Raw genomic sequence first — 27,120 nt, forward strand, 5'->3', positions numbered from 1 at the left:
ACTGATATATGCAGTTTTGTATACATTCCCCCCCCCCGATATATACATTTGCATATACACTTTTGGTATCACAAAATTCAGATAAGTGCGGATTTCAAAGGACTGCTGTGTTTTGCTTCATTCATTGCTTACGAAAGTAAGAATTAGGTAGTTTCACATTACAATTATTCAAAACAAAACTGAATTTCTTCCCCATTCTGACTTAGAAGTAAACCTTGCCATGTTCTGTGAAGCTTACTCCCTATTAACTGTTTAGGATTGCAATCTGAAAATAAAAACTAAAATTAGAGCTGTCACATGGCTGGCAAGTTTTCCTTCGCCACCCTTTCTGAAGCTTGTTCCACGGAGCAATCATCTGCCCTCAAAATCATGAATCTTTGTCTTTGTTTCCGTCTCTGCATTTTTAAATCAAAGCAGCCAACCTATTTCTAGACATGTCTTCAATTAGTTCCTCAGCAACTTGCAACTGTATTAACACAGCTGTCTGAAGAGGGTAGTTCAATAAAATGTAGCCTTTGTCGAGGGAGAAGAAAAGGAAATTTTATTAGTAGGCCGGCCAGGATGTTCCCACAAGCTGCATCTTCTTCTCTGCTTTCTATCATTGCTCAGATCTCTGCCTGTCCAGCCAATTCCATCGCAGTCAGCACTGCGTTCCCGTTTTGTTGAGCCATTTTCAGTGTTGCAATCTAAAGCAATTATGTAGATGGACGGAAGGCTGCATTAAAGATCTTGCTAAGCTCTATTCTTTCATTACGAAAAACAGATGTGGCTCTTCCATAAAAAGATCACGTTGTGATTCCACAGCTCTGGTTTTCTGTATTCACAAACCAGCTGATTGTGAGATTTCCCTTCTTTCATGTTCCTTATAAAGAAAGATGAACCCACCCCACCCCCGCCTAGCCTAACTCTCTGCTGAAAAATAAAGATGCCAAACTCTGTCAACTCCTGCATGCCTGTGAGTTTGCTCATTGGGTCTCGCATTGATCTTCTGGGCATGCCTTCCCCCAACCTGATGCCTCCAGATGTTTTGGATCACAGCTCCCATCAGCCCAAGCCAGCAGGGCCCAAGGGTCAGGGATGATTGGAGTTGTTGTCCAAAAACCTATGGAGGACAACCAGGTTGGGGAATGCTGGCTGATGCAGGCACCTGGATGCAACCGTAGTCTTTGGTGGACAGTAGACAAGCTCAAGCTGACCAGATGCTTCCTCCTAGCAGGATCGAAGTCTTTGGCATTTAAGTCCATTGAATGTGCTGCTAGCTGCTTCCTGCAGCAGCGCATGGAGCTACAAAGCAGCCAATGTGGAAGAAACGTGGAGAACCGGAAGTGAGATCAGTTTCACAGTAGGTCAGTGCATTTGGTTTTTCACTAGAAGGTTAGTGGTTTGAGCCCATCCAGGGATGGCTGTGAGCAGGATTCCTGCATTGCAGGGGGTTGGACTAGATGACCCTTTCAACTCTACAATTCTATGATTCAGGGATCAGAGAACTGGCGACTGTCAATTCTTTAACTACCGGTATATCAGCAGTCCACTCCAATGTTACACCATGTTAAGGGTCTAGGAAAGTGTCTTAATTGTGAGTCGAGGATCCGCCACCCACTTAGAGATAAATAAGACACAAGAATACATGTACATGTAAGTTAATGGGCTAAAGAAGGCCACAACTTTATTGGTTACAGCATGTGAGTGGTATTGGCTTAGGCATTGGATCAAACAATCTATACTGTACATGACTCTACCCAGCTCAGTGGGGAGAGATTAAAGGGTTAACAACCAGTGGGAGGAGCTTGTTGATGCAAATACAACTGGAAGCTTCCCCTGACGTCACCAGGGGTTGTGTCATGGCCCTAGCCACCAGCAGGGCATCGGACAGGATCCATGACCGCCAGATCCCTTTAACGGAATACCCAACAAGGGGAGGGGTAGGTGATGGCCCTCCAACACACCACACATATTCCAATGCCTAACTGCCAATACCCGAAAAGCTGTGACAATTTGCTACAAGGTAGGCGAAAAACCAAGAGGCTGGTGCCAATTTGCCAAATGGATAAAAATTCCTACCAGGCCCCCTGAGCAACCAAGGCAACCGACCAAAGTCCATAGCAAGGTCAAAAGCATAGATTCGTGACCTAAAGGGAGGGTGGGCAGGTGATTCGATGAATTCAGGAAGCAGAATACGGGCACGGCACTGCCGTGGTGCTTAAACCCTGCCCCCAAGCCAGCCCTATTGGCTGGCTGAAGGGTGCGGCGCAGCAGCTGGGATAACTGATGCAGGGGCCGAAAACGCCCCCCCCCCCGCCGACGCAGGAACCGGCTCCCTCTCACAATTCCTCCCCTCTGGTAGGAGGAGAGGTCTAGTGAAATTAAAAGCATGTAAAATAACTGCACTTTTATTGCAGACCTCTTTAGGAGGGGAATTAATATTCTTCCCAAGATAACTAAGGCTACAATCCTAACCCTTCTTATTTGGAAATGAGCTCCAATGAATTCAATATGGATTACTTCTGAGTAGACATAGAATCATAGAATCATAGAGTTGGAAGAGACCACAAGGGCCATCCAGTCCAACCCCCTGCCAAGCAGGAAACACCATCAAACCATTCTTGACATATGGCTGTCAAGCCTCTGCTTAAAGACCTCCAAAGAAGGAGACTCCACCACACTCCTTGGTAGCAAATTCCACTGCCGAACAGCTCTTACTGTCAGGAAGTTCTTCCTAATGTTTAGGTGGAATCTTCTTTCTTGAAGTTTGAATCCATTGCTCCGTGTCCGCTTCTCTGGAGCAGCAGAAAACAATCTTTCTCCCTCCTCCATATGACATCCTTTCATATATTTGAACATGGCTATCATATCACCCCTTAACCTTCTCTTCTCCAGGCTAAACATACCCAGCTCCCTAAGCCGTTCCTCATAAGGCATCATTTCCAGGCCTTTGACCATTTTGGTTGCCCTCTTCTGGACACGTTCAAGCTTGTCAGTATCCTTCTTGAACTGTGGTGCCCAGAACTGGACACAGTACTCCAGGTGAGGTCTGACCAGAGCAGAATACAGTGGTACTATTACTTCCCTAGATCTAGATGCTATACTCCTATTGATGCAGCCCGGAATTGCATTGGCTTCTTAGCTGCTGCATCACACTGCTGACTCATGTCAAGTCTGTGGTCTACCAAGACTCCCAGGTCCTTTTCACATAGGGTTGGGCTGTAAGACCACAATCCAATGCATCCTCTCGCCTGAGCACAAACCCCATTGAACTTCATAGGGCTTGTATAGGATAGCATGGTTAGAAGCCACATTTATATTTGCAACTCCTGTGTTCCAGATTCATTTTCTTATTCAAACGAAAGCTAAAAGGGTAAACCCCATTAACTGTTTGTTTGGTTGTTGTTTTTTAACTTTACCCGCCTGTATGAGTCGTGGAGAAAGGGAAAACTCTGCTACAGATTCTGCACATGAATATCTCACTTCCAGCTCTGCCCCCTTTCCTTACATGTTGCCCTTGCACTGAGACAACTGACAGTGCTAATTACTGTACTTGTAGACATTAACTTAATTATCCTCATCAGCCCACCGTGGAGCTGACAGGTATGCTTTTTATGTCACAGTTAGTTCATAACATGTAATCCACTGTGAAGGGGAGCTCTCTGCGCACTTCCCTTGCAATGTTCACAAATCGCTGGCTTGCCTCTCTCCTCTAGACAGCAGCTCACTGTGACCTTGTTGTTCGCAAGGAAGGACTATGAGGCGGGAGTGTAGGTCAGAGAGTCAGTCTGCCCTGACCTACTTTTTCAGACACAGCATGAAAGATGAAGTCCTAGGGAGGAAAAGAAGTTGTAACAGGACTAGCAGCAGCAGCAGCTGCCATCTTAGTAGAGCTGTATATCATACAATTAAAACACCCACCCACCCCACCCCAAAAGAATCCTGGGAAGTGTAGTTTGTTAAGGGTGCTAGGAATTGCAGCTTTGTGAGGAGTAAACTATGGTTCCCAGGTTTCTTGGCAGGGGTGCTCTGAATATGCTTTAAATGCCCAGTGTATATGCAGCCTCTGTGTTTTCAGACCACGAACTGGCTGAGCTAGTTGGGCCACTGGCCAGAACAGCCTCTCTTTCAAGAGAGTCTTTGTGGCACTAAAGGTATTAATTAGAGGGGAGATGCAAATGCAAATAACTACTCTTGCAAAAAAAAAAAAAAGTGCCAAAACACCAAAACTGCAGCAATTCAAAGGAAATGCATGCACATGTAAAGGGCTGCTGTTATACTTCATGGAACATTCAGCGCAATTCAGCCAATGGTATCATGCTGCCATAGATCATGCTGCCACCATTGCTCCTCCTCCTTTGTGAGGCAACAGCACCATCAATCCCCATCCCTACTTTAGCATTGTTTGGTGGTACAATATTAGTAGTAGCACTGACCACATCCCTTAGCACCTGGGTGCTGAGAAAGAGCCAAAGGGCTCCCTTGCAGCTTGGGTGAATTAGATTGGAATAATAATGTATAGTTTCTGGCGTTCAAAGGCTTTATTCATGCAGGAACTGTTTACAGCATGAATGGAGATGACAGAGAGAATATAGCAGACATTTTCGCAACAAGTTGGAAGAGAACAAACGAACAAAATGGCTCAACTTTTAGGGGCAGACTTAACTTAGACACAGAAGCAAAAACAAGTGTTTGCTAGATTGATAAACAAACCGTGCCGTCATGTGGTTTGAAGTAATGCATGCATTAACCAGAATGTCAGAAGAAGGAAGTGTATTTGCTTTTTTTCAACAGGTCTTTCTTCTCAGAGCCAGGCATCTAGGGCCCTAAGCCAGTGCCCAACCTGGCTAACTGTTGGCACCAGGCCTGCATAAATCCCACAAGCTACTCAGAATGTCTGCAGCAACCTTTCTCTGACATACCGCTTTTCTATGTGCAGAGGGGAGCATTTAAACAAGGGGAAATCTCTCCCCACTTCATCCCCAGCTGAAATGGTACAGTCTTGTCAAAGCTTTAACCCTTTTTTCTGCTGAAACTATGAGCTGGTCTCATAACCTTCCAGAAGCATGGCAGGAAACACACCAGGCTGTGTGTGATCAGCCCTGTGATTTGCAGACAATTTAGACCAGACACCCCCAAACCTCGGCCCTCCAGATGTTTTGGACTACAATTCCCATCTTCCCTGACCACTGGTCCTGTTAGCTAGGGATCATGGGAGTTGTAGGCCAAAACATCTGGAGGGCCGCAGTTTGGGGATGCCTGATTTAGACCAGCAAGGCCTGGTATAAATGCAAGCACAAATTACAAAGTAGGACATGCTGCTCACTGCATGTTGAGGCTCCCGCCTTTTTGTCTTAAGCCACTGACTTGAGGGGCTCAGGACACACTCCTCATGTCTCAATACAGGTTCAGTCACCCATAGCACCCAGTTAGCTCTAACAGGTCCAGTTTAAAATTCACATCCTGGTAATCCTGGATTTCTTTTCCACTCAACTGATCTCTGGATTGTCCATGTCAGTCTTTCCAACTGATGGTCAGGGGAGGAGCTGTGAGGAACATGAAAGTCCTCCTTGAAAGCAATGCCTGATGAAATTAAGCACCTAGATTCCTCAGAGTGAACCCCTAAGGGCCTGGGAGTGGGCAACTTTCACAATCATTGTGGAAGCTTCTCAGGAGATGTGGGTGCATGTAAACCTTCGATCTTCAGCGTAATCTGATAGCTCAATGTGGCTCCTCGTGAGAGAAATGCCCTGAGGGTTTAGCTAGGCTGAATATGGCAACAGGGGTATGGGAACAGCTTGTAAACTTTTCTTTTTACGGGGGGGGGGGAGTAATAAAAAGGTACAAATGCAAGAAGGCAGGCATGTGATTCATTAACTGAAACTCGACTATCAGCGATTGAAAATCTAACAAAACAAGACATCTGTCAGTGAGGCTGTGGTTTATGAGAACAAGCCCCCAAGTTCTGTGCGTCAACAAAATGGTAATTTTGACATGGCTTTCTCAATAAGCAATGCTAAAGATTTACAGTCTTACAGGTACCAGTATGCAAAGGGCGCCAAGAAGCCTGCCAAATAGAAGATCAGCCACCAACATCTGTGTTGCACAGGCAACTCACCCTCCAGCCTCACGAAGGGACCTGTTGATCAGACAAGTGGCAACAGACAGTGGGCGTCTTTTCATACGTAAGGTTTAAATCAGCTTATGTCTAAATTGGCCTATGGTTATATCCGCACCATACATTTAAAGCAGATTTATACCACTTTAACGGTCATGGGATCTCTGGAAAACCCTAGGAACTGTAGCTTACCCCTCACAGAATTACCGTTCCCGGCCATGTGCTCTAAATATATGGTATGGATGTGATCTGTAATCCAAGTGAAAAAATTTCTTGGGTCAGAAGAACATTCAATGGTCACATCCATCCCACACATTTAAAGTATATGACTTCCACTCACACACCAAAGAAACAAACTGCAGTTTGATGAGAGGGTTGGAAAGTGTGGAAGCGACCAGTTTCTCTGGCCATATTTTCTTACTTTAATCATTTTTCATGCATGAGTAAAAATGGTGCAAGAGAGAGACAGAGATGCTTGTTTGTCTCGCATATGGATGCTGTCTGAACCTAATGAGAAATGGAAATATGGTAATATTGGCACTGGAAAAAGAGAACAAACTAAAAAAGGGGGGGTTGATGCCCTGAACACACATTCGCATTAGCATGTCTGCCTGCATCACAGAATAACATTGCATTGTATATACAGAAATGAGCCAAAAGAATTTTTGGCATAGTTTTCACTGCTATCTAAAAACACTATTATTTCTATTTTTTGGTATGCTTTGCCCCTTTGAAATTGCTAGATTTTATTCTATTTTATTTCTCCCGCCCCCCCCCCCACAAGTCATGGACAGTAGAAGGAAGTGTCAAACAGTCATTTCTAAGTCTCCCAAGGATTGTGCAGTCCCTTAGCTAGCCCAGAGAGCACACTTTAGGGAAGCAAGGGAGATGTGTGATTCCCTGAGCTCATCTGTGATACTCCCATGCTTCACTTAACTGAAACAAAGGCAAAATCACCTTACACACCCCGAAAGTCCCGTGTCCATATGACTGGTAGCATCTCCAGCCTAGACCCAGTCCCAGCTTTTCCTATGGGCTGGTGTCTGCTTACAAAGGCTCTGCCTAAGCTTTAACTCACTCCATTGTGGAGTTTCCCTGCGCTTGGGCAGACGAGCTCAGAATTGCACAAGCAGCCTTGCTGTCAGGACTTACAATATTCCTTGTGGGCTAACTCAGGGTCTACACAATCTCCTGGAATCTGGAAAATCAGCCTTGGGGGGCTTTCGTATTGCTCTGGCTCAGTCGTGATTAGCATTAAAGTGATTGATAAAAGGCAGAGAATGCTTTGGATTTTCCTGCAATTTGCTTTGCTGTTTGATTAATCCAACACACAAATTCCAATACAAAAATTGAAACTCATGAGAAATCTGGTTATCTCTGGTTTTATAACAATTATCTTGTGAGGTTCTGGTTTGAACCCTAAGTAGAGCCTACACAGAGCCGAAGACTCCAAGTGACTGTAGTAGCTAACCAGTTGTAGCATTACTAAGAAGTAGATTGAGTTTGAATCCTGACAAGACAGAAGTACTGTTTTGGGGGGACAGGAGGCGGGCAGGTGTGGAGGGCTCCCTAGTCCTGAATGGGGTAACTGTGCCCCTGAAGGACCAGGTGCGCAGCCTGAAGTCATTTTGGACTCACAGCTGTCCACGGAGGTGCAGGTCAATTCTGTGTCCAGGGCAGCTGTTTATCAGCTCCATCTGGTATGCAGGCTGAGACCCTACCTGCCCACAGACTTTCTCGCCAGAGTGGTGCATGCTCTAGTTATCTCTCGCTTTGACTACTGCAATGCGCTCTATGTGGGGCTACCTTTGAAGGTGACCCGGAAACTACAATTAATCCAGAATGCGGCAGCTAGACTGGTGACTGGGAGCGGCCGCCAAGACCACATAACACCGGTCTTGAAAGATCTACATTGGCTCCCAGTACGTTTCCGAGCACAATTCAAAGTGTTGGTGCTGTCCTTTAAAGCCCTAAATGGCCTCGGTCCAGTATACCTGAAGGAGCATCTCCACCCCCATCGTTCTGCCCAGACACTGAGGTCCAGCGCCAAGGGCCTTCTGCCGGTTCCCCCATTGCGAGAATCCAAGTTACAGGGAACCAGGCAGAGGGCCTTCTCGGTAGTGGCACCCGCCCTGTGGAACGCCCTCCCACAAGATATCAAAGAAAAACATCTACCAGACTTTTAGAAGACACCTGAAAGCAGCCCTGTTTAGGGAAGCTTTTAATGTTTAAGACCATTGTATTTTAATATTTTGTTGGAAGCTGCCCAGAATGGCTGGGGAAACCCAACCAGATGGGCCGGGTATAAATAAATAAATAGTATTATTATTATTATTGAAGAACCACAACAACCATTTGTGGAAAATGCCCTTTCTGCCCTCAATTATCAGTGCCACTTGCAATTGGCTTACTCATTACTCTCCAACAGTGTACCAGCTTGTTTTATGTATTATTATTATTATTATTATTATTATTATTATTAGTTGACTATTCATAAACCACACTTTCTAGAAAATATAACAAGTTTGTATGCAACATATAAACAGAATACCAGAATAACATCTATAAAACCATCAACAGCAGATAAAAAACCCAGTTGGTTAAAATAATAATAATAATAATGTTGTTCTAATGGCCTGTCTGAACAATACAGGTTTTTGAAGACAATTAAAAGAAAGCTGGGATGACTCCTGCTGAACTTCTATTTGCAAGGAGTTCCACAGTGCACCGTCTGCCAAATGAAAGGCTCAGCACCCTGCAAAGGCCAGCCAAAACTTAGGGCTTAGAGGGCCACCAAAAGTGCCCTATCAGAAGATCACAGTGGTTTAGGTGCAGCTTAATTAACCAGGTCCTTAAGGTACTTTGTGCTCCAGCTGTTTAGGGTTTTATGAATTAGCACAAGTTGCTTGGACCTGGTCTGATAGCAAATCTGCAAGCAATGCTGCTCTCTCAGCGAAGGACTCACAGGGTGGCAGTAACCTGGTCCTGCGAACAGTCTAGGTCTGCATATCATCAAGGCAATGAAGTCAAAACAAACCCATCCCATGCAATGGATGGGGCTTCAAAATGGTTAAGCTCAGACTGGGAAGACCCAGGTTCATCTTCCTTTGCTCAGCTATGAAGCACCCTCCAAGTCTTGGGACCAAACTGATTCAGAACCACGCAGGGAACCTGCAGCAAATCTGCTGCAGATCTTCAGTCCCAACGCATGGAAGGTGGTGGGGGCTGGGCCTTGAGAAATGTGATGGAGGAGGAAGAGCTGGTGAGCTTGTCCCCACTCTCCACCCCATGCCCTACCCCCACGCAATGGGGAACATGTGAGGGTGTGTGCATGTGCCCAAAGAATGCAGAATAATTTATTAGCTGCTCTTCATATCTTTTGCTTCCCCCACCATCACCCTCATTTTCAAAGGTAGAGATTTACTACACAGAACAAATGCTCGTTCATTCATCCAAGTGCGAGAGAGACTCTGGTGCAGGTTTAAGGCAACTGGCTGCCAAAGAACGCCTTAACTCTCCGAACCTGGGAAAGGCCTACACCTCCCACACCAGTGGCTTTCAAATTGGAAATTCCTCGGCACAAAAGCTTCAGCCCACGGGACTTTTCCAGACAAACAATCAGCTGGCAGTGTTGTGCAGGGCATAAGGGTCTTGGCCAGGAGCCACTTGCTATCTTTTTTTTTAAGCATTCATGCTTTATGCTCTTTTTTTAAGTTCGTTTGGAGAGCCAGCTTCATTTTTTATTTTTATTATTTCCAAGGCAGGCTTCCATACCCACATCTTCAGTGGAATGTGTTAATAATTTGCTTTGTGGAGATGAAAGGCTCTTTTGAGAGGTTGCAGCATAAACACATCTCAGCCTGTTCAAAGGTCTTTGTCCAGCGAGAGAAGCACAGTTTCTCTACAGTGGTTTGAATGGACAAATCTGACATTTTGGGCAGAGCAATCCCATACCCTAGTTATACTGGGGGTGGAGATACACTAATACTATGCTGGTGGGACAGCCGCTGTGACCTATACATGCTCAGCTCAGGAATGAGGGAAACACACCACCAGAAAATGGAGATGGAGGAGGAGGAGGAGGAGGAGGAGGAGGAGGAGGAGGAGGAGGAGGAGGAGGAGAGGGAGGTGTTGCTATTGTCCATGAAAAGCACTATCTCCTTGACCAGAAAACCTCTTAATTTTGGGACAGGCTTAAAGAGTATATTGATGGTGTTGGGCCAAAGAGATCGACTGAGGATGCTGCTAGTCCATTGATTCCTGATTCCTGATTGAGATGACTGAGGGGGTCACGGAAGTATGGTTGGAGGACCCCAGGGCGATAGTCATGGGTGACTTCAATATCCACACAGAGGCTACTGCTGGGCCAGAATGCAGCAGCTAGACTGGCGACTGGGAGCGACCATATAACACCGGTTCTGAGAGATCTTCACTGGCTCCCAGTACATTTCCAAGCACAATTCAAAGTGTTGGTGTTGACCTTTAAAGCCCTAAATGGCCTCGGTCCAGTACACCTGAAGGAGCGTCTCCACCCCCATCGTTCAGCCCAGACACTGATATCCAGCGCCGAGGGCCTTCTGGCGCTCATTGCGAGAAGTGAGGTTACAGGGAACCAGACAGAGGGCCTCCTCGGTAGCAGCACCTGCCCTGTGGAATGCCCTTCCATCAGATGTCAAGGAAATAAACAGCTATCCTAATTTTAAAAGACAGCTGAAGGCAGCCCTGTTTAGAGAAGCTTTTAATATTTAATGCTGTATTATTTTAATATTCGATTGGGAGCCACCCAGAGTGGCTGGGGAGACTCAGCCAGATGGGTGGGGTACAAATAATAAATAATTGTTATTGTTATTATTATTATTCCCTTGCCATGGTTGGACTGCCAAATAAGGTTGGACTGCCAATAGCAGTCCCCGCCCCCCGTAAGTGGTGGACCCACTGGGATGGTCTGTGCTTGGAGACTGATGGATAGCGCTGAAGTGGTGTACTAACTTAATTATACCTCAGTGGAAAAGTGACAGTGCATAGTCAAGCTAATAATATATGGTCATGTAGATACACCTAATTAACCATAACACATTGGAGAAGTTCTTCAGTTTAATTTGGAACAGAGTCTTTTCTTCTTCGTGTAGTGAATTGGTAGCTTGTTGGTGTCTGAACAGTTTTTGCAGAGGTCTGAAAACAATACGTTATTTTTAGACTGAAATAAATAAAAAACCAATCAAAGGGTGTTTTTCTTTCTTTCTTTCTTTCTTTCTTTCTTTCTTTCTTTCTTTCTTTCTTTCTTTCTTCTCAGTGTATTTCATGGGGAGAGCACTCCAGTTTTATTTTTGCTGTTCCCAGGCTAGAGTGTCATTATGTTCATCATTCTTGAATAAACACTGCCTCTGAGATTGTATAAATAACCCTTAGAAGATATCTCGGGGAACATTAGAAAGCACATGGAAAGCACGAACTGGGCACAGATGAAACCACTTTGAGGGTTCACATTTGGGGGCTTTCTGAGTATGGAAGATAATACAAAATAAGGGAAATTTGGGATAAATTTTTAACAACCCTCCTTTCTCTTTTGGCTTACAAATTCCTTCTTTTAAAAAATAAACACAGTTTATTTTAGGAAAGAAAATTAAGGGCCATAAATTTTGCAGTGATACTCAGCGGATATGATTGAATGGAATGTAGTTTTCCTACAGACTGGAATTATTAGAATGCAGACTTTTTACACCCTTTTATTTTGGGAGGCTTTTCACTAGAGTTGGTGCATGATAGCTGCTATTTTAGGAACCAAGTTTTACTATTACTACTTCTAATTGGAAGAAGTGGCAGGCAGCTTGTAATTTGCATGTTCCCGCAAAGGGCTGTTAGCAAATCCTGACATCTTGAATGCCAGGCACTTCCCTCCCCCTGCATCCCATAATGCATTTTAATGAATCCCCATAATGTTCTAATTATATGTTACAAGACAGCCTTTATTTTGGATGACATGAGGAAGCAGCTTTCTATAGTTCTTGCCCTTTCAGTAAGAAGGGATGGGGAAACTGCAGCCCTCCAGATGATGCTAGAATCCAGCTCCCATCAGCATGGCCAATGTGCTTTCTTGTCGAAGACAGCACTTACAGTCGCTTCCACGGCTCTGGATATCTACACAGACCAATTTAGTGGTCCACGCTCTATGGAGCAGTTGCAGCAACAGAGGACTACTCAACACACACACCCTACAGTTTATGTCCTTTCCCATGAAGCAGCCGGAGACTGAGCCTGCATGGCAACTTTCTATGCTCATCCCCTTTCATTCTCCTCCTAGTTCTGGGAGACAGTGTTACAGGAGAGAGCTAAGAAGCACCTGGACCTTCGCTTGCCTGTCCTGCCTCTTCCTCATCTTCCTCCGACCCATCCTGTGCTCCACCTTCCAGCTCTGAAGCTCCCATTGCCTCCCATTCTTGTCTCCCGGCTGGTACAGTTCCCCACAAATCACTGATGCCCTCTCTCTCGAGCCAGACTCCAGCCATCAAAGAAGATGAAAGCTGTAATCCTGCAACGTCTAGACTCTAGAGGACCACAGGTTCCAGCTCTCATCAGTAAGAGGTACTGCTTTCTCTGCTCTACTTCTCACTAGTTACCTGTGTCTGAGCAGGACTACTTCAGACTGCAGGAGGAGGCCCATTTCACAGAATGGCCTCTCACAAGGAGGGTGGCAATTACCATATTTACTAAGGCAAGTAAAAGCCGCACACTGTTTGCAAGGGTTAGCAGGCAGCAGTGATAGTGGTGGTGCTTCCTCCTTGGAAGGGAGTTATTCAGCCATTTCAACAGATAGCAGCTGATGAAAGAATTGGAGGTAAATCGGGTCCTCCCTCAAAGAGGGCACATGTTGTGGTGAGACCTGGAAACTAACACCCTGTGTTGTGGGTGGGTAAGATTGGTCAGCCACAACATCCTCGTTGTTGGGTTCAATCTGGCCAATGGGGCACAGTCCAAATGGATCGAGGGACCTATATATGCCCATGTACGTGTCCCAGAGCTTCCTCTTTCGGTGCGTGCATTCGAAACACCCGCCCAACCTCTCCCTACTTTTAGGGCTTGTTGCGCTTGACCTTGCTATGCCATCGTGTGTCGTCTGTCTTTGGGACAGGGGCACGGCAGGAATTTTCCCCACTTGGCTGATTGGCTGGTACCATTTGGGTTTCGCCTGCCATGTAGCAAATCGTCACAACTTGTAAGGTTGCGGCTAGGCACTGGTTCAGGTGATAGGGACAGGAGAACGCTCTCGCCATCCTTATGTGAAGGGTATTCCGTTAAAGGAATCCAGGGACTCAATGGTTTGGTCAACCCTGTGAGGGGTTGTGCCCATGCCTGAGTCCAGGGGGACATCTGAGTGGTGAACATAGCAGGTTTATGCCATTCCAGGTGTTCACCCTAGGCTGACCTACGATGGAGCTCTGGGTCAGCGCTACCTGCAAGGGTGCAGGGAGCTAATTGAACCAGAGCCTATGCAACCACTCACTTGCTGTAATCAATAAAGTTGTGGTCTAAATTCTGCCAAAAACTAAACCAAAAATTTGAGTCATGTGTGAATTTATTTAGGGGAAAGTTTTCTGGGTCTGAACACGCAACTAGAAGAGGAGGCTCAGTAAATGAAGTTGCTCATTCAAAGGGTAATTTACAATTAACTGGTGTGCGTATCAAAGGGAGGAAGGTAGGGAGGAAGGAAGGATCAAGAATGTGTTGTGAATGTATATATGTGTGCAAATAAGTCATTTCCATGAAATTTTGTGGGTCTCCATCTGAATGCACATAAATTACGAGAGAGAGAGGAGGGGTATTATTGCAAACCTAGTGTTATATTAACTATAATTCTTGTCATGTCATTGATAAAGCAAAGCTATTTTCTTTGAAAGCTAACAGTTTCCTGCCTCTCCCCTCTCTGCCCTTTTTATAGGATGTTGTTAAATTAGCCATCAAAGCTGCCATTCCTCTTGTGATAGATTTCCAGCATCCTACCACTAAGAACTCTTGCCAATGCAATCATTTTAAGAATGAATTTCCGATCCTTCTTAGAAACGTCTAATAATAAAAAGAGAAAGATTAAGCAGATCCAGATTTAAGTCCGGGCCAGTGATTTCTTTAATAGGCCTGGCAGTCCTTTTCCAGTTGAGAAATTGGAAGCGAAGAAGACCTGTTTGTTGAAAGCAAGCGTGTTCAGCTGTGCTTAGCTATCTTCTTTTCACCATTTTGAACAAGAGCACACCAGCTGCACTTACTGTCTGTCCAGTCAACCACAGAGGTGCAAATGATAAAAAGTGATCATGACAAGCCAATATCCATCATAATAATTAAAAAACTGGCTGCATCCTCACAAGATTTTGTTGGAACCTTTCGTTGCAAAACAACTCCATCCCATAGCTGCCAAGTTTTCCCTTTTCTCGCGAGGAAGCCTATTCAGCATAAGGGAAAATCCCTTAAAAAACGGGATAACTTGGCAGCTATGCTCCATCCAGAACCACCATTAAACAGCATGCATGTGTCTAGACATCAGCCAAGTGGAATCAAGATATTTTTCTATGACTATTGTATTGTAGGAACAACAAAGAATCATCAGAGTCTCACCAGTGCTTAGCTGGGAACTGTTTACTTGTTATGGAGAACTACCTGGAAGATCCAAGCTAACATTTAGACTGGTGCAATCAAATAAACAAATGTTATGAACATTAGCTGCCTTATACTAGTCCAGACTATTTGCCCATCAAGCCCAATATTGTTTGCTCTGACTGGCAGCAGCTCTGTAGAATCACAGGCAGAGGTTCTTTTCATATCACCAGCAGCTTGAAGCTTTTAACTGGGAGTGCCAGAGGTTGAAGTTGAGACCACCTGCATGCAAAGGATGTAGCACTATGCTGTGGTGCTTTACTTGTCTCAGTTTGTCTGTGGACTTAGCTCACTCCTGAGCGGAAAGTTTTAAACAGTAACTGGCTATGGACTGAATGCATTGAGTGTATTACCCAATCCCTGTGCTGCAGTACTGTTGCAAAGCAGGTTGAAATGCTGGCACATCTCTCTGCCATAAGGCACTATCGCTGACAATGACAAATGTTGAGTCATAACTATTAGAATGTCTGGTGGACTCTCCCAATTGTTTAGAAATCCATCAACCAACCAATACAAAGCAAAATGCTCTGGATTCCCTTTTTGTGATTAGATAATAGAGATGTGGATTCTTCCTCCTCCTCCAATTTTGCAGAAATAAATTAGGTTGAAGGCTGGCACACCAGTTTGGTATACAACTGAGGATTTAATGCAAGACAATATGTTCTCTCAGCTCCGCTTACACAATGCAGCTGCAGCAATCACTGAGTGATGCGGTTGATTAAATATCTACATTCCATAGACATATCCCTAGGATTTATACTGCGCCAAGGCATTTCTCATATTTATAGCTGATACGGAATCAGGTCATGAAGCAAATAGTCTTTCCTTGGCTCGCTTCCAGCAAATTACCCTGGCACCAATTGCTGTGCTTCATAAATTATATCTCATCCATCACCTGCAAAAAATGCATTTGCTGACCTGCTTACTACAGTTCAGTCTGAGTAGGAAATCCTGGCCAAGCAAACAGACTGCAGTCCTAAGCAACTTTCTTGGTAATAAGGCCCATGGAAGTCAGTGACAGTTTTCATTGAGACCTCAGCAGGGAACTCTTCCCTCTTGGTCTTCATGCAGTCCTCCCACCCAGCATTGCAGGGCACACTGGGTGCAGGCACACTGGGCACCATGCTCCAGGGGGCAACAAAACAATGATGTAGAATGGAGCATGCGGGGCGGGGATTTTAGTGTCGCACAGGGCGCCATTGAAATTTGAGATCGCAAGGTCTGTCACTGCTCCCACCCCACTTCACTTGGCATAGGAGAACAGTAGGCAGAGTTGTGTAGGGAAGGGAAAAGCTGAATCCCAGAAGCTGCAGATGGAGGAATATGTCTTGCTCTGTACTGAATCTAAGCAGGACTTTGGAACTTCTCTGGAAACCAAAGTGGAAGCAAGATCTGTTGGGGTGCTAACACTATGATACCCTCCATCCTATTCTCAGGTTGTACATAAGTACTGTATAAATACAATTATATATCCTAAAGATATGTGGTCAATATCTCTATTGACCTTCATTCTAATGAAACCAAACTCTGGAAAAGCACTTGGATCCCCTAGAGTCTCTCACCGCTTAAAGCCTGGGGTAGCACATAACAGTATTATTAACAGTTACAGTTGGTAGCCGTGTTGGTCTGAGGTAGTCGAAACAAAATAAGAAATTCCTTCCAGTAGCACCTTCGAGACCAACTAAGTTTGTCATTGGTATGAGCTTTCGTGTGCATGCACACTTAACTTAGTTGGTCTCCAAGGTGTTACTGGAAGGATTTTTTTATTTTGTTTCAAGTATTATTCACAGATATAGCTGCAATTTCTAGAGAATAAGCCCCTCACCGTTAGTTTTTCCAGTAGTGCGCACTCAGTTGCAATAGTGGTCAATAGTCCTATAAAGCAACTTTGAGATTTGCTGCTCTAACTGATTTATTTTCTTTGCCTTCTTTTCATGTGTGCATTGGGACAGAAAGGGAAGACCCTCTAGAGGGAACATGCTGATACTGTGCAGGCTGATCAAAAGACCTCAGAGGTCAGCAACAGCTTTTCCCACTAACTTCAGAGGGTTTTGCGTTAAGGCCAAAGAGCCGAAAGTGAAGCGAATGTTCATTTACATTGTTTTATGCCTTTGTGTTCGGGCTCAATTGCATTTACAACACCAGAATGATCTGCATGTGAGCACATTATGCTTGTACTCACAAGAAACTAGTTGCTGCCAAAAAAAACCATGGTTTTTTCGAAGCTAAATCTAAAGTTCTTACATGGGCCAGTCAAAAAAGCAGCCAAACACCCACATCTTTGTCACATTGCCTCTGTCGACATACATGCTCACTCTCACATGTATGCCAAAAGTACTAAATTCGTAATGTACAGCAAATCGAGTGGGATACTTTTATGAGCTGCTAAATGTAATACAGAGAGTTTTACATTGTCAGTTGGGGCCGTTCTGGAACAAGTGTCAGATGTCAGAAATTTGTTCAAAGAAGAAAAAATTCGGTGAGAATAGGCCTGAGTACAAGGTGAAGCCAAGAAACATGAATGGAGATTTGGCGGATGAAACAAAAATGACAGGCTGAGAGAGACCCGGTGGAAAGAAAATTGGCCAGTAACTAATCAAAGGGGACTTGGAAAGCTTCATTGTGCAACATTCCCTGTTGGAGAACCCACAAGCTTCAGTTTGTCATACACATGCATCAGATTTCACATATTAAACCTTATATCCATAGAATTATGTGTGCCAGGAAGCGTCATTCCAAGGAAGTGTATATTTTTACCCTCATCTGGCTACATGCCTAGCACATGGTGAATGAGTTTTGCAGAGCAGAAAGCTGACCCTTAAAACTAGCAACTCTCAGATGACAAGCACTATCCGACAAGGCACCAAAACACTTCAAAGAGGACCCACCAGGCTATTGTAGAAGCAACTCATCACCCGTTTATTCCCCTTCCTGGACTGCTTCCGTTTTACCCAGCCAAGCTTTGTTTTAGACTGAATCCTATCCACACTTACTTGGAAGTAAGCCCCACTGAAATCAATGGGAGTTACCTCTGCGGACTCACATTTTAACATTTTTTGGGGGGGGATAGTGCTGGTACTTGAGTACCCCAGAAAAAGCATTGTCCCTATATCACCTACAGCTGAACTAGATTAGATGTGGTGTTATCCGTGTCTTTAGAATTAATTTTTTAAAAAACAAATAAATAGCCAGGCAAGCTGGATTGGGACCATAGCAGGAAGGAAGGGGGGTTTAAGCCTTGGACCCCACCATGGTCCTGAGCCTTGTTCCATTGGTTGGGAATCACCCTTTTCTCTCTGTAGATTTATGTAGTCAGTAGCCTCAGTGACCTTTCACTAAGAGTTCTCTTAAAACTGTTGAAAAATGTCAACAACAGTGGGCTAGCTTACTCGTTTTATGGGAAAACACACAAGCATAGAAGAAGATGCATTTACTGAAGAATTGGGGCTGGTTTGAAGAGTAAAGGTTTCCCCACTTTTGAGAGGATGCTGAGAATGATCTCTTAGAGAACCCCAGTCCTTACAAAAGATCTAAGGCAGGCTTCCTCAACCTCGGCCCTCCAGATGTTTTTGGCCTACAACTCCAATGATCCCTAGTTAGCAAGACCAGTGGTCAGGGATGATGGGAATTGTAGTCTCAGAACATCTGGAGGGCTGGGGTTAAGCCTGATCTAAAGGAAGGGGTCGTAGCTTTGTAGGAACACAGCTCCACCTTCAATCCCCGGTATCTCTAGTTTCATTTTTGTTATTTTGTAGTGGAAAAGATCTTCTGCCCAATACTACATTATAATGTTGTTGTTTAGTCGTTTAGTCGTGTCCGACTCTTCCTGACCCCTGTCTTCCATGTAGACATGCAATTAAAGCGCTATATGCACTAAAATAACAACACAAGAGCAGTCAGTATCCCTGGAAGCTGTCTCTCAGAAGAATGCTTGTTGTTGTTGTTGTTTAGTCATTTAGTCATGTCTGACTTCGTGACCCCATGGACCAGAGCACACCAGGCACTCCTGTCTTCCACTGCCTCCCACAGTATGGTCAAACTCATGTTAGTAGCTTCAAGAACGCTGTCCAACCATATTGTCCTCTGTCATCCCCTTCTCCTTGTGCCCTCCATCTTTCCCAACATCAGGGTCTTTTCCAGGAAATCTTCTCTTCTCATGAGGTGGCCAAAGTATTGGAGCCTCAGCTTCAGGATCTGTTCTTCCAGTGAGCATTCAGGGCTGATTTCCTTCAGAATGGATAGGTTTGATCTTGCAGTCCATGAGACTCTCAAGAGTCTCCTCCAGCACCATAATTCCAAAGCATCAATTCTTCGGCGTCAGCCTTCTTTATGGTCGAGCTCTCACTTCCATACATCACTACTGGGAAAACCATAGCTCTAACTATACGGACCTTTGTCGGCAAGGTGATGTCTCTGCTTTTTAAAATGCTGTCTAGGTTTGTCATCGCTTTTCTCCCAAGAAGCAGGCGTCCTTTAATTTCGCGACTGCTGTCACCATCTGCAGTGATCATGGAGCCCAAGAAAGTAAAATCTCTCACTGCCTCCATTTCTTCCCCTTCTATTTGCCAGGAGGTGATGGGACCAGTGGCCATGAACAATGCTTAAAGGTAAAGGGACCCCTGACCATTAGGTCCAGTCGTGACCGCCTCTGGGGTTGCGGTGCTCCTCTCTCATTATTGGCCAAGGGAGCTGGTGTACAGCTTCCAGGTCATGTGGCCAGAATGACAAAGCCGCTTCTGACAAACCAGAGCAGCACACGGAAACGCCACTTACCTTCCCGCTGTAGCGGTACCTATTTATCTACTTTCACTTTTGGTGAGCTTTCGAACTGCTAGGTTGGCAGGAGCTGGGACCGAACAATGGGAGTTCACCCCGTCGCAGGGATTCGAACCGCCGACCTTCTCATCAGCAAGCCCTAGTCTCTGTGGTTTAACCCACAGAGCCACCTGCGCCCCTAACAATGCTTAGACCTGCCATATTCCATGAGGCTCCATTTCAATTGTCCTGCAGTGACATTATGGTCACATCCACACCATACATTTAAAGCACATGGCTGCCCCTGAAGAATCCTTGGTAGTGTAGTTTGCCCCTCACAGAGCTGCAATTCCTAGCACCCTTAACAAAGTCCCCAGGATTCTTTGAGGGGAGCCATGTGCTTTAAATGTATGATGGTGCGAGTGTGACCTAACCTTGGCCGCTCCAGAGCAGTGTGGGAAATTTCAGTGGCAACTCCCAGTTACCCTTGAGTGCTGTGGCCACTGTCAGGTAAGCCCATCAATGGAAGAAGGCACTTGGCCAAGAACCCCCTCAAACCTAGATACATCTTGGCTGGTTTTCCTATCGCAACAAAACACAAGGTATTTTTCAAAGCAAGCCCAGAACTGGTTTTCTGCCTTTCATCTATAACGTTCTGTACCTTTATCAGCATAGTTATGTACATAAACTATATCAAATGGACCTTTAGTTAAAATGTGGCAGCTGGCTTATGTCAAAGCCGAATGATTTTTTATCTTTAATCTTGCTGCTAGGACAGCGAGACTAGCACTTTTAATGATTCATGCGAGGCAGGAAAAAAGTTGGCCTCTGGAGAAAAAACACCAGGAGGTACCATTAATCTATTTTTAAATAAACAGGGGGGGGGGGGAGTTTGTAATAAGTGCTTTAAGCTGAAGAGGAAATATCCTGAGCTGGAAAAGAACACCTATGTCCTAGCCAAGCTCTTTGAACCCTGAAAAGGGTGTATATAATAATTTATTGTGGATTCCCTCTCCCCCCCCCGAAAGTCTGCCAAAAACAAAACTCTTTCACAATCTTGCCCCTCTTAAAAGAGGATTTTAATAGTTGCTGAAACTGCATAAAAGAAGGAAATACCACTTGAAATCACTTCTCCTTTTAAAAAGGATTATCATGTTGCCATTGGGGAGGGCGATGCACAGCTTGGAATGGGCAATTTCCATCAGGACTATGGTGCAAGGGAGAAAGATTAGCCCCCTCCCTGCATTCTACTGGGCTCCCAACCTTGCTACAATAGGCAGTTACACATTTTACATAATGTCTGGTTTGACCCTGATTTTTGAGAACTTGCCATCTTATGCATTCACTTCTAAATGGCTACAGTTTTTACTTTGACCCCATGGCTGGTCCTACCGGCTCATTGGGTGGCAATGTCAGGTCTTTCCTTTTGTGTTTCTGGGTCCTCTGCTTTCTCACCTGGAGAGGCCTCCTGGTTGTTAGAATCGAGAGAGGGGCAAGATTGTTTTCTGCTGCTCCATAGGGTAGGACCTGAACCAAGGGATTCAAATTATGAGGAATGAGAGTCCAATTAAACGATAGGAAGAGCTATCTGGTGGTAAGAGCTGTTCAACAGTGGAGGAAACTGCTTCATAATGGAGTGGACTTTCATTTGAGGTTTGTAAAAAGAGGTTGGGTGGCTATCTCTCAGGGATAATTTAACCTATGTAAGTCTTACTATGTGGGAAAGCACATGATCCTGATCTTTGAAGAGTTTGTAAGTAAAGCAATGTTTAACTTACCAAACGTGTGGGGTTTTTGTCTGTGCTAGGGGAAGTGGGAAATTCAAGGAACGAAGAAAGGCATATTTTAAAGGTCTAACAGCCTACATTCCCACACTTTTCTTTGCTTTTTGTGATTTTAAATCTCTGCTGGAGGTCTCTCAACCAAAGTGTACTTGCCCCAAACCTGGATCTTGGCATCCAGGAAATTCTCTTTTTGTATGCCTATTTTTCCTTGCCAACCAACAGATACAACTAAGTCTAGTGCCATCTAGTGATCAAACCATATAATGACACTATCCACCCAGTATTTATAAGTTACGTGGTTTTAAAAAAATTAGTATGACATCAGGATATCATGACAAAAATAGCATCTACGTTGAGCACATTTCAGTGCTAGGATTCTTGAATACACTCTATTCTGTCCAGGACCCAAGGAACCATGCAAACAATTCCATGAGCCAAAAGAATCTTTGGGCTTGTGTTTCCCAAAAAACAGTATTATATACTGCCTAGCAAGATGCTTTTGAAACTGAAGGGACTTAAAAACCAAACATAAAAAATAAAATAAAAATGTCCAGTGGCACCTTAGAGACCAACTAAGTTTGTTCTTGGTATAAGCTTTCGTGTGCATGCACACTTCTTCAGATACCAAAAAAAAAAAAAAAAACAGTTTAGGGTGTGACATGAAGACAGGGTCTGATGAGGAAGGGTGAGGTGAAGACTTGTTAGCTGAGCTCTTAGATTTGAAAGGAAGTGATGAATTATTCACTGCTGTCTTTCTTCTGCTGTTATTAGATTATAGTTTTTTAATATATATATATATATCTTTGACTTAGATTTTATGGTCTTGTTTTCATATTTTATTATTGTAAGCCACCTGGGGCCTTATCAGCAAAGGGAAATTTATAAGACTGATGACAGGCAAGATAGGGCAACTTTATACATTCCTACATGTGAGATAGGTTACTACAGACTTATTTTCAAAATATATTTGACCTATATTTTTATCGTCTTGTTTTTATATTTTATTCTTGTGATCTACCTGGGGCCTTATCAGCGAAGGGAAATTTATAGGACTGGTGATAGGCAGGCAGGCAGATAGATAGGGCAGCTTCCTATGTTCCTATATGTGAGCTAACGTACCACAGACTGCATGCCATGGGCCCTCAGGCACAATTTTTACTATCCCTGTTGAAATAGGATATATTTTCAGGTGGTGAGAAACTTAGATATGGAAGATTTTAAAAAAATCAAGGCAATGCCTATTTTTCTGTAATGGCCTTTTTTTTTTTTTTTTGCTACACACTTTGTAGTGATTTCTACATTTTTCCAAAACTCTCTCCTGCTATCTCAAGCAATTAAACATTTGGATTAGCTGGATAAGGGAGGCCACAGAAAATGCATGATGAAAATGGAACAGATGCCCTGGAGGCATATTGTGCTCTGCTAACCTCTTGGTGCTCATTTTCTTCCCCACCCCCACCCCGCCTCTAGTTAGGAATGTACATTTGTTTCAGACTGGTCAGTGTTGGCGATGCTCTTCATGTGCACGGGAATCATCCAAATGAACTGTAGACAGTCTGTTCCTTTGGGGCTTTATTGCATTTCGGCTGATGTGTCAGAAGCACGTCTCACAAGCAGCATTATATAGTTCAAAGGCAACGTACCATATCATGGGTGAGGGTCTGGGAATTATGATTAATCCAGATAAAGTTGGGATTATGATAGTGGGGGCGGGGAACCCGCCAAGCTGGCTAGCAAGGGAAATATGGGTCCTGGAAATAATCAGTCCTATCTGTTAAGGACGGTATGTGTCCCAGCACGTGGGATGGAACGCAAGACCCATCAGACCCAAACAACATGGCCACTGTTCGGGGAGGACGGGTGTTGTCAGGGCAGGCTCAGGACATTTTGCAGCCTGAGCCAAGAAGAAGAAGAAGAAGAGTTAGGATTTGATATCCCGCTTTATCACTACCCTAAGGAGTCTCAAAGAGGCTAACAATCTCCTTTCCCTTCCTCCCCCACAACCTTACCTTCCAAGTCCCAGACTGCAGAATCCGGGACCGGCAGCCGTGTGACATCGGAAGTTGCGTCGACATAACTTCCGGTGTCGCTTTGCCCTTCTATGGGCACCAAAAATGGCCGCCGCCGGCTTCAAAAGCAGCTTCTACGCATGACCGGAAGTGCGTCGACGCAACTTCCAGTGTCGGCCTGCCCATCTATGGGCACCAAAAATGGCCGCTGCCGACACATTTTTTTCTGATTTGCCCTTCTATGAGCACAAAAAATGGCCGCCAGCAGGAGAAAATAACGGAGAAAAACGGGAGACGAAGTGATACGGGGGACCACCGGGAAAAGGTAAGTAAAAACGGGGGTTTCCCGGGGAAAACGGGGTACTTGGCAGCTATGCCCACAACCCTGTGAGGTTGAGGTGGGGGTGAGAGACTTCAGAGAGAAGTGTGACTAGCCCAAGGTCACCCAGCAGCTGCATGTGGAGGAGCGGAGACACAAACCCGGTTCCCCAGATTACGAGTCTACCGCTCCTAACCACTACACCACACTGGCCAAGCAACAAATGCCTCCCCCCCCCCGGCACCAAATGGAGACACAGAGATCTTTTTGCCACAGCCATGTTATTTCCTGAGAAATAAAATCCCACAAGCACCTCTTCCTAGCAGTAAAAATACAATAATAAATTAACTCTTTACTGCCCTTTTGAAACATCCAGAAACAGCTGCCTGAACCAGTCACTTCACTCTGCCTCATGGTAGGGCTGGGGTTGGGAGTCCAACAACTTCTGGAGGGCCATAGATTCTTTATTTGGGGGGGGGGTGAAGTCACCTGGGGGGACTTTGGGGCCCAGCAATGGCAAAGTGGCAGGTGTGGTCATAAGAAGAGGATCTGACCCAAGGACCATTTAGTCCAACATTTTGTTCTCATGGTGGTCAACCTATGGGAAGCCCACAGACAACCCCTGCTTGCAACAGTACTTACGATTTGCAGCAACTCAGAAGCATACTGCCTCTAACCATTGAGCGAGAACATGGTCTCTCCATGAATTTGCATAAGCGTCATTTCCAGCTGTTCAAGTTGATGGCCATCACTGCATCTTGTGAGAGTGAATAGTTTGAACTATGCACTGTGTGAATAAGTGGTTTCTTTGCTCTATCCAGGAGTGCCTTTGGCCTGCTTCAGTGTAGCCACTGCTGGCAAGACCTTTTTATCAGTTGCTCCTTCCCATTCCCCAAGGAACATACTTGCCTCTTCTTTGCTGGCTTTTAGGGACTTGTTCACATTTGAGCATTATTGAGCTTTTTCTCCATTTTCTCAGTTTCTCCACTTTTCCTCCATTCCAATTAGAATGGAGAAATCTATATCCACACATATTTGAATTGTTATACCATGTTGTTCTCCATTAACAATGATGTTACCTTTTCTGTTTTACTGGGGTCTGTCCATAAAATGCAAATTTCAGTGGCAGAACATCTGGGTGTTGCTTCAAGAAGCACTTTTGCAAAGGGCTTTCAGAAAGCTCTCCTGTTTGGGGCTCCACAGATTCAGCGGGAGCATGGGGTTTGGCTGAAGGCCCTTTGCAAACCAAATGAACACAGAAGCCATTGCACGTTCCCAAGTGTAGAAAATAAGTAAGTAAATGTGGAATCCGTATTGTGTTTCTTATGTTGATCCCCTTTTCGTTGGGCGAATATAAACCGCTTAGAGGTTTCTGCTAAAAAAAGGAAGCAGAATGTCAATGAAATAAACAGGATTGCTGCCTAAAATGCCTTCAAATTATTAGAGAGGAAAGAACTGATGATATGCTTGTGGTACATGCTTGAGCTGCATCTTAGCTCTTCTGTACTAAACAGAAAAGCAGACAACCAAATTGCCATGGGTCTTGCAACAGCTTTATGGTCTGCAAACATTCCTTGCTGTCCGAACACATGTACAAAGCTGCACAGGGAATTTCCTCCTCTGCCGCTCCTCCCCCAAACAAACTGCTAAACGGCATATATATATATATATATATATATATATATATATATATATATACATACATATATATATATATATATATCTGGTATAAATCTGTTTCAGAGATAACAAGACCTAAAGGAGGTGCAGCAGGTGCTGAGCATTGGAGTACCATCTGGACCTGTCAAATTCCAGTCAAAATAATCTCCTTGGTGCTTCAATGATGGGTGGAAGGGGGAATCTCGTAGTAGGAGCTCATCACAATTCCACTTGACCCACTGATCCCCCCCCCCAGGGAAACCCACTGTTTACCACTGAATTGGTGCAAACATCAATTGGGTTTTCTCCAGAGTGGCATTTGCTCTTATTTAGTGCCAAATAGTGGGTTTTCCATGGAAAAATGGAGGAGCAAATGCAAAATCATTCAGACTCGAGCCTAGAAAGCACAGGAAACTGCTCAGCCCTACCGTATACTCTCCAAGCATGGCACAAATGGAAATGTTAACAAGCCGTAAGTCTAAACCACAATTAATTGAGGCAGAGCAGGGAGCTTGAATGGAAGCATCCATGTTGTTTGTTTGCTTTTAGAAATTGCAACACCACTCTGGAAACATTGTTACAGGGCCTAATAATACCATCCAGACATTATGATCCAGAGTTATTCACCTGTATTTGTTTGTTTGTTTGTTTCCATTCATAACCAGATCCAGGGCCGGCTCTAGGGGTAGGCTGGGTGGTGCGGGGCGCCAGGGGTTGCTGCACGGCGAAGCCGCGCGAAAACCACACTGTGCGCTGCGCCCGCCCACCAGCCGTGGGAAGAAACGGGGCGGGGCGGGGGCGCCGGAGTGATCCGCACACCACGGCCCCAGGGCGCCAGACCCGCTTAAGACAGCCCTGACCAGATCATTCACTGAAAAATCCCAGGTAGAAAATACATATTGTTGTATTTCGCCCCAATCTCCAAGCAATGCAAGATTCAAAGGTTCTAGGCCCTTACACTTAAGGGTGGAGCTGTGGGTTAAACCACAGAGCCTAGGGCTGCCAATCAGAAGGTAGGCAGTTCGAATCCCCGTGACAGGGTGAGCTCCTGTTGCTCGGTCCCAGCTCCTGCCAACCTAGCAGTTCGAAAGCACGTCAAAGTGCAAGTAGATAAATAGGTACCGCTCCGGCGGGAAGGTAAATGGCATTTCCATGCACTGCTCTGGTTCTCCAGAAGCGGCTTAGTCATGCTGGTCACATGATCCGGAAGCTGTACACCGGCTCCCTCGACCAGTAAAGCAAGATGAGTGCCGCAACCCCAGAGTTGGTCACGACTGGACCTAATGGTCAGGGGTCCCTTTACCTTTAGGCCCTTTCCCAGGGCTTGCTTTCCTCGGAATGTGGGAGACTGTGGTGTCTTTAGGATATATGGATTATTTACACATATATACAACCTGAACCTGCAATGGAGGCATTAACACACCAAGAAAGTGTCGCTTCTCCCATAGCAACAGACTTAGCAGCAGAAGTCAGGCATGGATCTGCCTTTCAGCTGCCCAGTCTGTAGTCTGCTTCTAGCTTCTGGCTTTTGTCCTTCTAACTACCAGGTGAGGGAGGGGAACCCACCTACTTGCCCTCTGGCACAGAGTTACTTCCTTGTTACCTTAATGACCTACACCTAAGGGCTCTTGTGGCTCTTGCCTGGCTAATTCAACAATTGAATCCTTGCTGTGTCCAGGAATTAGAAGGCTCCCTATTCTCTTTCAGCCTGGGTCAACTTGTAGCTGAGGGAAGTCATTAGGACGTCTCTCTTGAGATCCAGATCACTCCCTGCCTGCCTTACTCATCCCTTCCGCTGCTGTATCTAGTTGTTCAGCATCCTGTTAGCAATGAACTCCAACCTGGCCTGCC

At 44.9% G+C, this 27,120-nt stretch overlaps 1 long non-coding RNA gene across 2 annotated transcripts; it reads left to right on the top strand.

The window, feature by feature from the left end:
• The first annotated feature begins 1,216 nt into the window (after nt 1-1,216).
• LOC148684448 (uncharacterized) lies at nt 1,217-15,365 on the top strand. 2 transcript variants are annotated; one of them, XR_015945984.1, is made up of 3 exons: nt 1,217-1,346; nt 6,021-6,167; nt 9,513-10,155. It is a non-coding gene; the product is annotated as an uncharacterized LOC148684448 (long non-coding RNA). The 2 variants fall into 2 exon arrangements; XR_015945985.1 differs by lacking the exons at nt 6,021-6,167; nt 9,513-10,155 and adding exons at nt 12,402-12,682; nt 14,037-15,365 and having other exon boundaries at nt 1,223-1,346.
• The last annotated feature ends 11,755 nt before the right edge of the window (nt 15,366-27,120 follow it).

The sequence above is a fragment of the Zootoca vivipara genome, chromosome 10, assembly GCF_965207765.1.
Source record: "Zootoca vivipara chromosome 10, rZooViv2.hap1.1, whole genome shotgun sequence".
Taxonomy (NCBI): Eukaryota; Metazoa; Chordata; class Lepidosauria; order Squamata; family Lacertidae; genus Zootoca; species Zootoca vivipara.